Source organism: Rhamphochromis longiceps, linkage group LG16 (genome assembly GCF_057381845.1).
Source record: "Rhamphochromis longiceps isolate RC_006_pf linkage group LG16, R_longiceps_female_GT1.1, whole genome shotgun sequence".
Classification (NCBI taxonomy): domain Eukaryota; kingdom Metazoa; phylum Chordata; class Actinopteri; order Cichliformes; family Cichlidae; genus Rhamphochromis; species Rhamphochromis longiceps.
In genome coordinates this window covers 30,614,500-30,627,547 of record NC_140572.1, presented here as the reverse complement: position 1 = coordinate 30,627,547, position 13,048 = coordinate 30,614,500, and the positions used below count along the sequence as shown (strand labels likewise).

Sequence of the window (13,048 nt, the reverse complement as noted above, 5' to 3'; positions counted from 1 at the left end):
ATGTTTCTGTCCTGCAGAGGTGTTTGGCAGTCTACTGAGGTTACCCTACTGTGGATTATTATGTGATCAAACAGTTCTGGGAACAAGTCCATAAAAATAAAAAGCCTTGCCCGATTTAAATTTGGCCAGTCTTCTGTTCAAAGGTCATCTTTATGGAATGTCCAGACAGCTTCCAGCACATCTGTACCTTTAGATCTCTCCCTGGCAGTCCCGTCCTGACCACATGCACCGTGGCCTCTGAGATTTCACCACAGACCTCAAAGTTGTGCAGAAATCAACCAACTTTTCTCTAAGACTAGTCTGAATTTCATGTAGTGGATCATTACTGATGGTGAGAGTTTGCAAATTTTGCAGGTGGTCAACCAAGCACTCTTTAGATAAGGATTTTTCAAGCCAGAACACAGCATGTCACAGGGAAGACTGAGACCAGAAGTATACTCTTCATTATTTTCTTCTCGACGTATATTGGTTGGCGCACTGTGAATCCTTCCTCTTAGGGTCAGGCAGTGCCAAGCTTTCCCACCAACCTAATACATCAGATTTGCTTCTCAGTGACTTTTTTAAACTTTCTCAAAATCAAATTCAAGTTGAAGAACACAAAAGAAGAGATTCACTGCGATATAACACCAGAGAGCAGGACAACCACTACAAATATAAAAATTGTCCAGAGGTCAATGTGAAGATGAGCTTGAATTAGAACGTTAAGTTTTTTTTATTTTTATGGGTTTATTCTTCAAATACTTGTGCAAATGAAATATGAGTCTGTATGAGTTGATTTAGTTGAACTAGATATTTTATTAATTTATTATAAATGAGGTCGGTATACCCAGATAAATCAGCAGATGTACTTTGCAAATTATTACAATTTCAGATTTTTCAGGAATCATTGAGTTACTTCTATTGAATACACACAAAAACTTGCATTTTGCTCCAGCACAGTTATGTACTCAAATACAAGTATAACCAATTTTCTTCTGAATCTCAAATACAGTGCTTTAAGGCTAATAAAGGTAGCCTTAATGTTCCTCCAAATGGCACTATGCATTTATTGGTTTAAGCTTCCTCCCAGCTGGACATGCTTGCGCTACTTCCTCATCAAGGCTGCCAGGAAGGATGCTAATTAGGTGCCCATCCAAACTCAACAGGTTGCTTATTGTAAAAGCAGCATATATTCCTTCCTTGCTCACAACCTTTCCTGTTCTCGGGACAGGCAGACCGTCTGTGAATAAACATCATGATCGAATTCTCACTCCCTAGACCTCATCACCATGACAAAGCTGGAACATACTGTAGACCTGGTGATAAACTAAAGAGGAGCTATTCTACTTTTCTCGATTCTCTTCATAGATCTATTGTTCAAATGATCATATTACACATGATCAAAGCTTTCAGTAAGTTAACAGACTGCTCCAAACATTCAGTTTATCTCAGTTTTTTCTAGTTTTGGATGCATGTGATGTCATAGATAGAGGATATTCCTCGTATGGCCATTTCAGCCACATAAGCAACACCTTCCTGCAATTCTTTTTTTCTTGAGAAAGAGAAAAATATTCACATAGAGCACAGTTCATAGATTGTCTTGAGGCAGAAATTACTAAACACTGAAAGCCACAATCACATCATTTACAAGAGGCAGTCACATCTCTGGTGTTTCTGGTTGTGGGTAACAGTATCAGCAGGCTATGCAAGATAGCCCAGATGCCTTTGTCTGTTATGGGAATGCTTTAGGAACTTATGGCAAATTATATAATCTAGCTATTGTGTTCTACTCCTGTCCCAGGGTCTACAGGTAGTTCCTTTCACCTTAGGTATCCAGGAGCCATCTACAGTGGTTGCTACAAGTATGTTTACCAAATCAAGCATAACATTAGTTCAGACATGCCACAAAGTGAAACTCAACTGTAATTTCAGCAAATCAGCCGATACCCTCCTACACATAAAGTTGTCGCATCTCATTCAGTGTGCGCCATTTAAATTTCCATACCTGCAGTTTCTACACCCCAGGTCATATACAGAGGTCTCAACGATTCTGTCTTGGCCTTAAAAACAAAAAACAAAAACTAATTTTATGTTCCTTTTACATATTTCATGCCCTGCAAAAAAACGAAATAAACAAAAGTGATATGGCTTCTTTGAGTAATTTGATCTAGACGATTACTTTTTGGAAAAACATTGCTATGTCACTTTTTTCCACCAGACACTATTTGTTGTTTGTTTTTTGGTCTGCACATAATTGCTGAACATTATGTGCAGCAACCCATCCCCACCCTAGCTCTTCCTTTCATCTTGTGTCTGAATCGGTGTCATATCTGTTATCACTGATGCCTGCACATGGAAGGGTGCAGAGGTGTGGTCTGCTCTCCTTTGCTTTCCATGTCTGCACGTGAGAAGGTGGAGAGGTCACCAGAACTGAGTCATAATATCAAACATGAATTACTGCAGAGGGTTTTTTTTTTACTTTTGATCTCAGATATGAAGAAGACAGATGCTTCTTCTGCTGATAAGCAACACAAGCACAAAAGGTTTTACTCTGCTTACAGGTCGCTTCAGCTGAAAGAATTATTCTCTCCCATGATAACTCTTCTTTCTCCTGTGAGGTGACAGACATTTGCTCATAAACACTTTGTTAGCCTATAGGAGGCCCCCCGCCCCTGGCCAGTTCAGGCTAGCTGCTCTCAGCGAATGAAACCAGAGAAATGGCAATGCTCATGGGAGCAGGGTTAGTGACTCAAAGACAACCATTCACGAAGAACACACTCCTCTCAAGGGTGTAAGTCATACAAGTAGCACACATTCTCTGTTGTTACCTACATGGAGTTATTACTATGGACACTTTGATTGATTATTTTAGAAAGCTTAGTAAACAATACCTGACTTTTATTGACTTTTGAGAGGCTGCAGTTTGTTTAAAATGTCATGCATTCATCATTTTTGGACATTGGCTGCATTTTCCCTCATATTCAGTCCAGTCCATTCCTGACCATTTTCAAAGGAATGTTTTTTTGTTCATTAAGCCACTTAACACTGACCTATGAATCATTCATGTATAAAAAAGCCTCGTAACTCAATAGATGAACAAGATAAACTTTTAAATAGCTGCTATCAGCATGTCCTAAAAACACATCATTTGTTCTATTATTTATTTTATTTATTCATATAGCGCCAAACCACAACAACAGTCGCCTCAAGGCACTTAATCCTATAAGGTAGACCCTACAGTAATGCATACAGAGAAAAACACAACAATCATATGACCCCCCATGAGCAAGCACTTTGGCGACAATGGGAAGGAAAAACTTCCTTTTAACAGGAAGAAACCTCCAGTAGAACCAGTTTCAGAGAGGGGCGGCCACCTGCACTCATTACTTTAGTTGAATGGTACCTAAAACTAAACAGTTTGACAGGAATAAAATAATATTTTTGCGCTTACAAGGTGATTCCCAAAGAGCTATTGGCGCAAAACTTGACATATATCAACATGGTGTGCAGTGAGTGCTTGGAAAAATATAAGTAAACTGGAGAAGTGGAGAACAAAAGCTTCAGGTTTTAAAAAAATATCTACAGTGCCGTAAGTTTTCAGCATGACGATGATCCCAAACACACTTCCAATGCTATAAAAGTAACTGTAAACAACACTATCAGTCATGGATTGGCCTCCCCAGAGCCTGGACCTCGACATTATTGAAGCGGTGTGAGATCATCTTGGCAGAGAACAGATCAAAATGCAGCCAACATCAACAGAAAAGCTTTAAATTTCCTTTAAGACACCTGGAAAACTATTCCTGAAGACTACTTACAAAAATTACAGGCTTGGCTGAGAGAGTTCAGTTCATGTTTCAATAAATCACTGCACCCATTTCCCATTTCCTAGGGTATATCAAGACTTTTAAACTGTAATGCATAAAGTTCTGTTATATACCATTTGAGTACCATACACACATATTAGTGAAATACTTAAATTCAATAATTGTATAAAAATAAAAATTATATAGTTAACCATCAGCTGTTCCATAAAATAATTTATTAAAACTGCAAGTCTAAATTTTCCTTTTAAAATCCTCTTTCTCGCCTGTCTATTCAGATAATGGCTCAGCTATTGTTGTGGCTACAGCAAATCATGTAAAGGCCTTAATCTAGCTATTATCATAATCTGGATTTTCACCGCAATCAAGTTGTTTGTGAATGTCCCGTGTGAATACTGCTTTTAAGCAATATTCTCATGTTCGACTGAAATAACCCCGCCGCCTGCTGCCTGTCCCCTGCTGCCCTTCCAAAATAACATCACACACTAATCAATATGAATGCTAAAACACCATAATCTCCACCACCACTCCCTCCCTCCCTCTCTCTCTCTCTGAGTGCTTTCTCTGGGCATCCAGTGCTCACTTGTCAGTGTCCTGCACCTCACGTGGTCGTTTAGCACACATTTAACACATTAAACAATTAGGCTCTAACAGAGGCTGACACCCCCTCACTCCCCCTCCACCCATGTTCAACAGTGGAAAAGCACATATGTCAGAGTGCACGCGGGCAGAAAAGGAAGCAACAGCATGCTGAACATAACCATGGTAGATGGTTAAAGGCAAACATACATGCACAATGCCCACAGTTTATGAGCATTAAATTTACCAAACAAAGTGGGAACAGGCAGGCCTGGGGACAGGTGCAAAGGGGGTGGGGTTGGCTTGGTGGAGGAGAGGGAGGATGAGGAGAAGGGAATAAGCTCTCAAAAAATATTTAAATTGTACATTAGCTTCAAGTCTATTCACTATAATGAGTGGAATTAATTATAGCTGTCATAAAAACACACACTGGCTTCAATAAAATTAGCCAAAGCACAATGTGTGTCGTAAAATGCCAGAGATGTACTGTTTCTGCATATTTTAAACACACAAAAATAAAGTCTTAATGCTTTCATGATACAGTTTCTCATTAATATGCTCCTCTTTTGCAGTGCGGATGGCGTCCGAGCTTCTGGTCCCACCAGCTGCCAGCAGTGTCACAGGGTTAGTGGGCCCTTGAGCCACACAGATAATCAGCTTTATTAGTGCTGCCGCTAAAACCAATTTAAGAGCAGACTAGAGGGATCAGACGGGCCAGCTGTCCACACCAGCGCCTCGGCAGGCACCCTGGCCCCGGCCCACAGAAAACACCAAAACAACAACAACTGCAAGCGCTGCCAATTCAACTGTGTGAACAGGCTTATTACCATATTTGCAACCCTGGCCCAGATCATGAAAATAAAGCCACACACATGACAAATTCTGTTATTCTCGATACATTTTGGTCAATGCTTATTTAAAGTGTGATTATTTTGGTTGATTTTTTTATATTCCAGGTTTTTCTGGTTTCAGTTTGGCCACGATTCAACCCATTTTATTCTCTCACACATCGAGTCAGTGTTCCTGGTATTTCCACACGGCACCTGAGTCATCAACACAGCAAAACATCCTCACCTCATTAACGACCCTCTGACCCCTACAGGGACCAGCCTCATTACCTCATTGCGTTTCCTGTCTACCTACAGTCTATCTCCCAACTTGCCTTCACTGCTAATTACAGAGTGGCGAAAGGAGGCTAACTCCATATTAGTCAGGCCAACACGCTTTACAACACGCTCCAGGCACGATTTTAGCCTTACATCACGTTTGTGTCTGGGTTGACGAAGAGACAGAGGACGTTAATCTGGCCTGGTCACAGTTTTAGTCACAGTTGCATCCTTTACACAGCCCCAGATCTCGTCTGTTCAGACAGAGGTTTCAAGACCAGATTAGCCGCAAAATAACAAGTGAAAACAGGAAGAAGAAATAGATGGTCTTGCCAATAGCAGGGCACCAGGACAGTAGAGAGACTCTCTCACAAGTGCCTCAGTAATCTGTTTCAGTCAAAATCAATCATGAAAAATTCTTGGTAAATCTGGGATATTAACAGGTTGTCTAGTGTTTAGAAACCTGTGCTGTCTTTCTTAAATTTGTCTTTAGAAATTACCATAACATCACCATTAAACATTAGGTTAAGTGCTTTAGGTTTCAGATTGTGTGTCACAGAAGATGTTCACTAGCTTAAATGAATTCTGTACACTCAGGCAATTAGCATTACTTGTGTTTCTATTCATGAATGAAGCAACCCCTCCCCAGCTAAGCTGAAGGTGACACCTAATTCCTAGTCCTGAAAAGATCTGTTTTGCCAAATGTAAGTGTGTATGGTAAAAAATGTTCTAATGTTTTAATCAGTGGACAGATGCTTTACAATTAATGCTACTCCTGCTTTTGTTAAGGATCTGCAGAAAATAAATGTGAAATTTGCATCTCGGTTCAATGGTAATATAAGCTGCTTTGATATTAGAGTTGAAATTACAATTGATATAAGAGCTGATGTCAGTTTAAAGGCAGTAAAATGTAGGTTTTTTCCAAAGATTTTTGAAAAGGTGTGAAAAATACAGACAATTCCACACCCACTATACACCGTAAAAAAATAAAAAAATCCCAAAAAAACCCAGTAATATTCCGGCAGCTGGGGCGCCAAAATAATACCAGAAAATACCAGAAAATAACTTTCTCATGAAAATACGGTTATTTTCAGTAATGACAATACAGTTTGTTGCCCTAATTTTACATGGGATTTTGTCTTTTTCAAGTGCTTTTAAACATTAAATTAGGAACATTTTAATGTGATTAAACAATGAAATTACCTATAAACAAGGTCAATGAATGCGGCAATATGAATAATAATACTTAAATGTACAGAAATATACAGTTAACAGTTGGTTTAAATGATAATGGATTGCATTCATATAGCGCTTTTCGAGACCCTCAAAGCGCTTTACAATTCCACTTCATAATTCCCCTCTGGCCATCACCAGTAGGTGGTAGGTGAAGTGTCTTGCCCAAGGACACAACGACTGAGAGTGTCCGAGCCGGGGCTCAAACCGGCAACCTTCTGATTACAAGGCGAACTGCCAACTCTTGAGCTACGATCGCCCTAAATAACAATAATAATTATTATTATTTGATGTAAAAAAAAAAGTTATATATTTTTCCATAGCATTACGTTTGAATTTAACAGTTCAATCTTTCAAATAACAGACAAATATTTGTGAAATTATGATACATTTGTGAATGTATTTTAACAATCTAAATATGCATATGTACAGACAAATACATTTAAAAAACAAGAAAATTATGTTTTATTACATTTACAGTGATTTTACATTAATTTACATTTGAAATTTAAAATCACATTCTATTGATGTAAATTTAATGATATTCTAGAAGAACAGTACAAAACTGTAAAATTCACAGTAAAATACTTTTATATTACAATTTTTTTTTTACAGTATACCTGAAATCATGCATTTAAACAAAGGAGGAAGAACAAGAATCATTTTTTCCTTCTCTCTCTCTCTAAGTAGGAAGAAATATACTCATGCTTACTATAATAGGTATATCTTATCAACTGCTCATAACTGCAAATATTTAATCGGCCAATCAAATGTCAGCAAGTCAGTGGGATGGGCATGTAGACATAATTATAATGTGGCATGGTTGTTGGTGCTGGATGGGCTGGTCTGAGCATTTCAGTAAATGCTGATATGCTCAGATTTTCCCCAAACAACCATCTCTAAGCTTTGAATGGTCTGAAAGACAGAAAATATCCAGTGAGCAGCAGTTTTCTCGGAGAAATGCCGTGAAAAAAAGTCAGAGAAGAGCGGCCAGACTACTTCAAGCTAATAGGAAGGCAACGATAATTTCAGTAACTACTCATCACAACGAATGTATGCAGAAAAACACCTCTGAATGCAGAACACATCAAACCTTGAAGCAGATGCAGCAGCAGAAGACCAATCCTGGTGACACCCCTAAATCTTAGCTAAGAACAAGAATGAGGCTCCAGTTGACACAAGCTCATCAAAACTGGACAACAGAAGATTGGAAAAATGTTGTCTGGTCTCTAAGCAGCTAAAAAATTCTGATGCTATCATGTCAACATGGATGAAAGTTTCTTAGGAATATTTCCAGCACCTTTTGGTGGCAATTTTTGCCATTAAAAGAATTAAGGTCTGAAAGCCAAAGTGACTCCATCCTGGTACTAGCAAGTTGTACTTAATAAAGTAAGTGTAGCTGACGTTTTACTTTGTTTACTTTGCTTTGTGACAATCCTTCAATATCTGCCAAAGTAAGCACTATGTTACAGTTTTTCTCAGTCGCTTTCTCAGAACACCATTAACATTTGCACAGCAGTTAGTGCATTTCCCAAAACAATTAGTGCAAACTGCAAAACCTAGTGGATAGCCTGCAAAAGCACGTCACATGCACAGAATTGATTATCCATACCTCAAAAGCAAGTATCCATGTCAACGAAACTGTCAGTGCCATCAAAATGAAAAGTCTTGACACCATCTTTATGAACAAGATAGTCAAATGGCATTGTCATGTTTCCACTATGACAGTTTATAATTTCAGTGTTTCCCATTGCAAAAACAATTGGTGACACCTGAAAATGCTGACGACAGCACTATGGCCTACCTGTACAGCCATCTGAAATGTGCAGTAAAGTCACTGTAGATGTTATGGGAGTCTTGGGAGTAACTAAGACACTGAATACGTACGTTTCACATTTCCATTGTGTAGAAGTGTTTGTAATCCTACAGAATTGTGCAAAAGAAAAATATGCTACAGTCACTTGTTCACTGTAGAATACATGTAAACATAAAATCACCCATTTGGTAGAGCCTCCTCATGAGTGACAGCTGTAATTCACCTGAGATCAATTGTTCAATTTCGGAGACATTTCCAGGAAAAATGATACAGAAAGGTATAGGATTTGCTTGACAGATGGCCAATATTTGGCATGTGATAACTAGTTCAACAATTTTGTGTGTGATGACTTAAGCAATGGATGTATGACTATTCGTTTTATTGGGAATGACTATTTAGCATCCATAGGTATGATTACTTTTGACTGACATGACATAAGCAAATGGAAATGTCAGAAAGCAGCAGGGAAATGTATGGAAGCAACCGATTCATGTCCAAAATCATTTGCAGTTTGTTCAGAGAGAGGAGAAATTGCTACTATGATGCGCACAAATGACTGAGTGTTGTGGAGGTTGAACTAATAGTTATGAGAATTTCAATTCTGATCTGAGAAACGCACCAAAGCGACTGAGAAAAACTGTATATGCATATCTGTCAGGAACCCACAGGAATCTACAACTTCAGTTACATATGAACACCTGATAAGTCCCAGGAGGAATGCAGCATTGCATGGCATCATGTGAATGATCTATGTGTGGGTCCATGCACACACACAGAGAAGCCTGTTTTTCAGTGTGTGTCTGTGTGGATGTGTAATTCTGCATGTCCAAGCAGACATATATATATACATATATATATATATATATATATATATATATATATATATATATATATATATATATATATATATATATATATACATACATAGATAGGTGTGTGTGTGTGTGTGTGTGTGTGTGTGTGTGTGTGTGTGTGTGTGTGTGTGTGTGAGAGAGAGAGAGAGAGAGAGAGAGAGAGAGTGATCTGTGTGTGATCAAGAGCATAGATCGCACTTAATGTGCAATTAACGGCTGTTTAAACAGCCTCCGTAAATGTTTAATGGTGCAGCCTGTACACGATTGAAAGAGAAGCATTGAAAGAGAATGCAAAAACAGGCCACCAGGGGCCTCAAGGGCCCCCCCTTGACTTACATTTAATGTATGGAAGAAGGCAGTCATTATCAGCCTTACAATGACACAATTCACTCTGGTTGTGTGTCCAATATCCCATTTGGATTGTATCAGGGCCCCAGTCCTGCCGATGGCTATCTAATTGGAAGAGTTAATCAAGAGCTAAAGTCAGAAGAATTGAAGTGTTTGTGCCTTTTCTTTCAAAGACTGATTCCTCTACAAATCCAGTGGAGCAGAGCCAGAAGAAAGGTTATGTTCAGACTGGATCTAACAGAAAAAACAGAAGATGGGGTTTTTGGTTAAATCTTTGGTATGACTCTTTCCATTTTGAGCTAATATTTCTGTGCTTTAGCTTTTCCTCCCCATCATAGCTCAGAAGTAGTCTGATAAATTGTTTCCAGAAAAATTAAGAGAATGCATGTATGATGTGTTTTTTATTTATTTTATTTTTGTTATTTTAATGATCTTGACCTGCAAAGTGTGAAGCACAATGTTTCAAATTTTTATGTTCAGATAAGCTAAGGCTAGAAACAGCTTTAAATGCTTTAAATGTTTAACTTTAAACATGGTTTTGAGGTCAAGACAACTTCTTTCCATATGAGTGTTTTAGACAATTTTCTGAAATAATCTTCATGTATCTTAATACATCAGTAAACATGTAACATTTGTGTTTACTATTTTGTAATCATTTAGTCTATCTAGTAGCCCTTAAATATTTACTGCCAAAAGCTACCAAGAGAACCTGTTTGTCCAAGGCACTACTGATAGCTGGAATTCAAGAAAAGCATGATATTTTTGGAAGTAACCAAGAAGCACTGAGATTTCTCTCCCTTCTCTCCCAGCTCTCACCTCTCTTCCTGTGTCTAAATAAAGGTGAACTTGAATCATACAACTTCGGCTGCATGCAAACAGCAATAACCTTGTCCTTCATTTGTCATTATCACTGGGAATTTGTGTGGCTGTTAAGTCTGACATCATTAGCCATTTACAGCTCCAAACGCTCTTTCAGTTCCCAAAGGTAAACACTGACGTACCATGCATCCATCTATTGACTTTCTTAACTGCTTGGGCAGGAACCTACCCCAGCTGACATAGGTAGCTGCACCCTGAACAGTTTGCCAGTCTACCGCAGACCCAATACACAAGGACAAATCCCCATTCACACCTACAGCACATTTCACATCAACAGTTAACCTAAGAAGCATGGATTCATATTGTGCAAGGAAGTAAACATACCTGGAGATAACACAAGTGTTTGAGTCACGAGTTTGAGCCATTACACTGCCATCCCATTAAAATAATTTCTGTTCCAATTAAATGATCACTGAGGTCTAAACAAAGACACAAAAGCTAAATAGCAAAGTTGTTTTGTGAAGTTGGGTTGGTTTACAGTATAATGATGTGCTATATTGCTATAAAGGTTACTTTCTGCTGCTCCCTTGACACTAGGGGTCACCACAGCAGGTAGCCCTGCATGTTTATGCTGGAAGACTTTTACATCAGCTAGCCTTGCCGACATGACCCCATGTTTCTGTTTGGAGCAAACCACCAACATTTCACTTGCCGCTTCACTATGGAGCACCATCTACCAAACATACACTTAAGGACATCGCTATGGTAACTCTAATATAAACACATTAGCACAGTTATAAAGGGAATGAGGGTTAAATGCTGAGGATCCCTGATGAACAGAGACAAATGGCATCATGTAACAGAAAGAAAATTCTCAAGAACTGAGCAAACTTCAGCCAAGAAAACATCTGATAGTGAGTAATTTCAGCCACAGAGTGTGACTCAAGATCCTGATGCTAATTTTAATTTTCACAATGAAGCCTTGGTCTGTGGAAGATTTATTTATTTATTTAAAACTGAGCTTATACTATGCACATTAACAGTGCTGATAGAAAGCTGGTGATGCTGAAAATGACCAATCAATAGTTTTAGGGGTATCAAAAAAAGATGAGAGTGCGATCCATCACAGGAGACTGTCAGACCGTAAATGGGTCGATACATCAGCGTGCAGAAACCTTGCTGTGTGCTCAACACGCCACAACTTTCTTATAAGCTGTGAATGCAAATTAAATTAAACAGTCTTGTCATTATTGTCAGATATAGTACAAAAATTTATTTTAATTCAGATTCCCACAGGTGCCAGCGTTCACTCTATGTAAACTTTGTCATCAATACAGGGATACTATTTATACTTCTTAATACCAGTTGTTTCGTACAACATGAAAGTAAAAATAGGCCCTCTGGCCATTGCTTCTGAGCACAAACACACACAGGGCCAGTAGTGTGTGGAGCACAGTGACTGGTGCATTTAAGAGGGCAGGACTCCCTCCACTCAGCGCTCTAGGGGAGCACAGTGATTTACTGTTCCTCTCAGCGGTGCTATAAACGCTGCTCCATTCCTTAATGAGCCACTGACATGCCGCATGTTTCCAGCGTGTTTTCCTTTGGCTCAGTGGGGACGGCTGCCTGATTGCTGGCCCCATTAAGAGGGCATTCCCACTGACACCAGCGCATGCTTTCAGCCATACGCACTCAGGCATTACAAGCAATCAACTAAGGCTGGGTAATAAGGGGTGTCTATACAGCACCTGCTGTGCCACTGGTTGAAAACAGAGCCAGAAGGTGATGCATGCATTCAGACAACTTAGCATTATTAACAGTGTATTCCAGTCATAAGAGGCCAGAAAGGCACTTAGTCTAGCAACAGTAACCAACTTATATCTCCTATAATGACATGATTTGATGGCTCGTTTCAATTTTTTTAATTTATTTTTTTCTGTAGAATCAATGCAGTGGCTCAGGTCTGCATTGGTCAAACCAGCACTTAACACACTATGCATACTGCTATGAAAAGAATTCCACTCACCGGGTATGTGTTGAAACCCTAAGTGCTGCTGCTCCAGTGTTTTTTATAATCCGGTGGAGTTGAAAAATAGCTAAAGGAAAAGAAAAAATCTTCCTTGTGAAACCTGCCTCCAAACACACACAGTCCAAGAACTTGCCACACAGCCACTCTAGAAGCCAATCCAGCAGAAAGACAGGTGGTGACTGACTAGCAGCTGCCAACACAACAGCTGATACCCAATATCTGCTCACCGCAAGTTGCAGCTGGACCAATGGGATGTAGCAACAACCGTTGCTGGGTCAGCTCAGGTTTATGCTAAAGCCCAAGACTTCACTCTGAGGACCACAGATCCCAGTGTGCTCCAGTTTGTCACTCCTGCGTGACCAAATCCTCTCTCTAGGTCTGTCTGGACCTGCCATGCAGAGCCGCCAGTCCCAAGGATGCTGTCCAGACAGCATACGACTCTCGCTCACGCTCTCCTCATA

The 13,048-nt window shown here is 39.3% G+C and overlaps 1 long non-coding RNA gene across 1 annotated transcript in view; it reads right to left on the bottom strand.

The window, feature by feature from the left end:
* The window catches only part of LOC146651423 (uncharacterized), a 54,901-nt gene extending 42,156 nt beyond the window's left edge, over positions 1-12,745 (bottom strand). Inside the window, exon 1 of the long non-coding RNA XR_014908036.1 lies at positions 12,585-12,745. This is a non-coding gene — a long non-coding RNA (uncharacterized LOC146651423). The remainder of the gene's footprint in view (positions 1-12,584) is intronic.
* Positions 12,746-13,048: the final 303 nt, after the last annotated feature.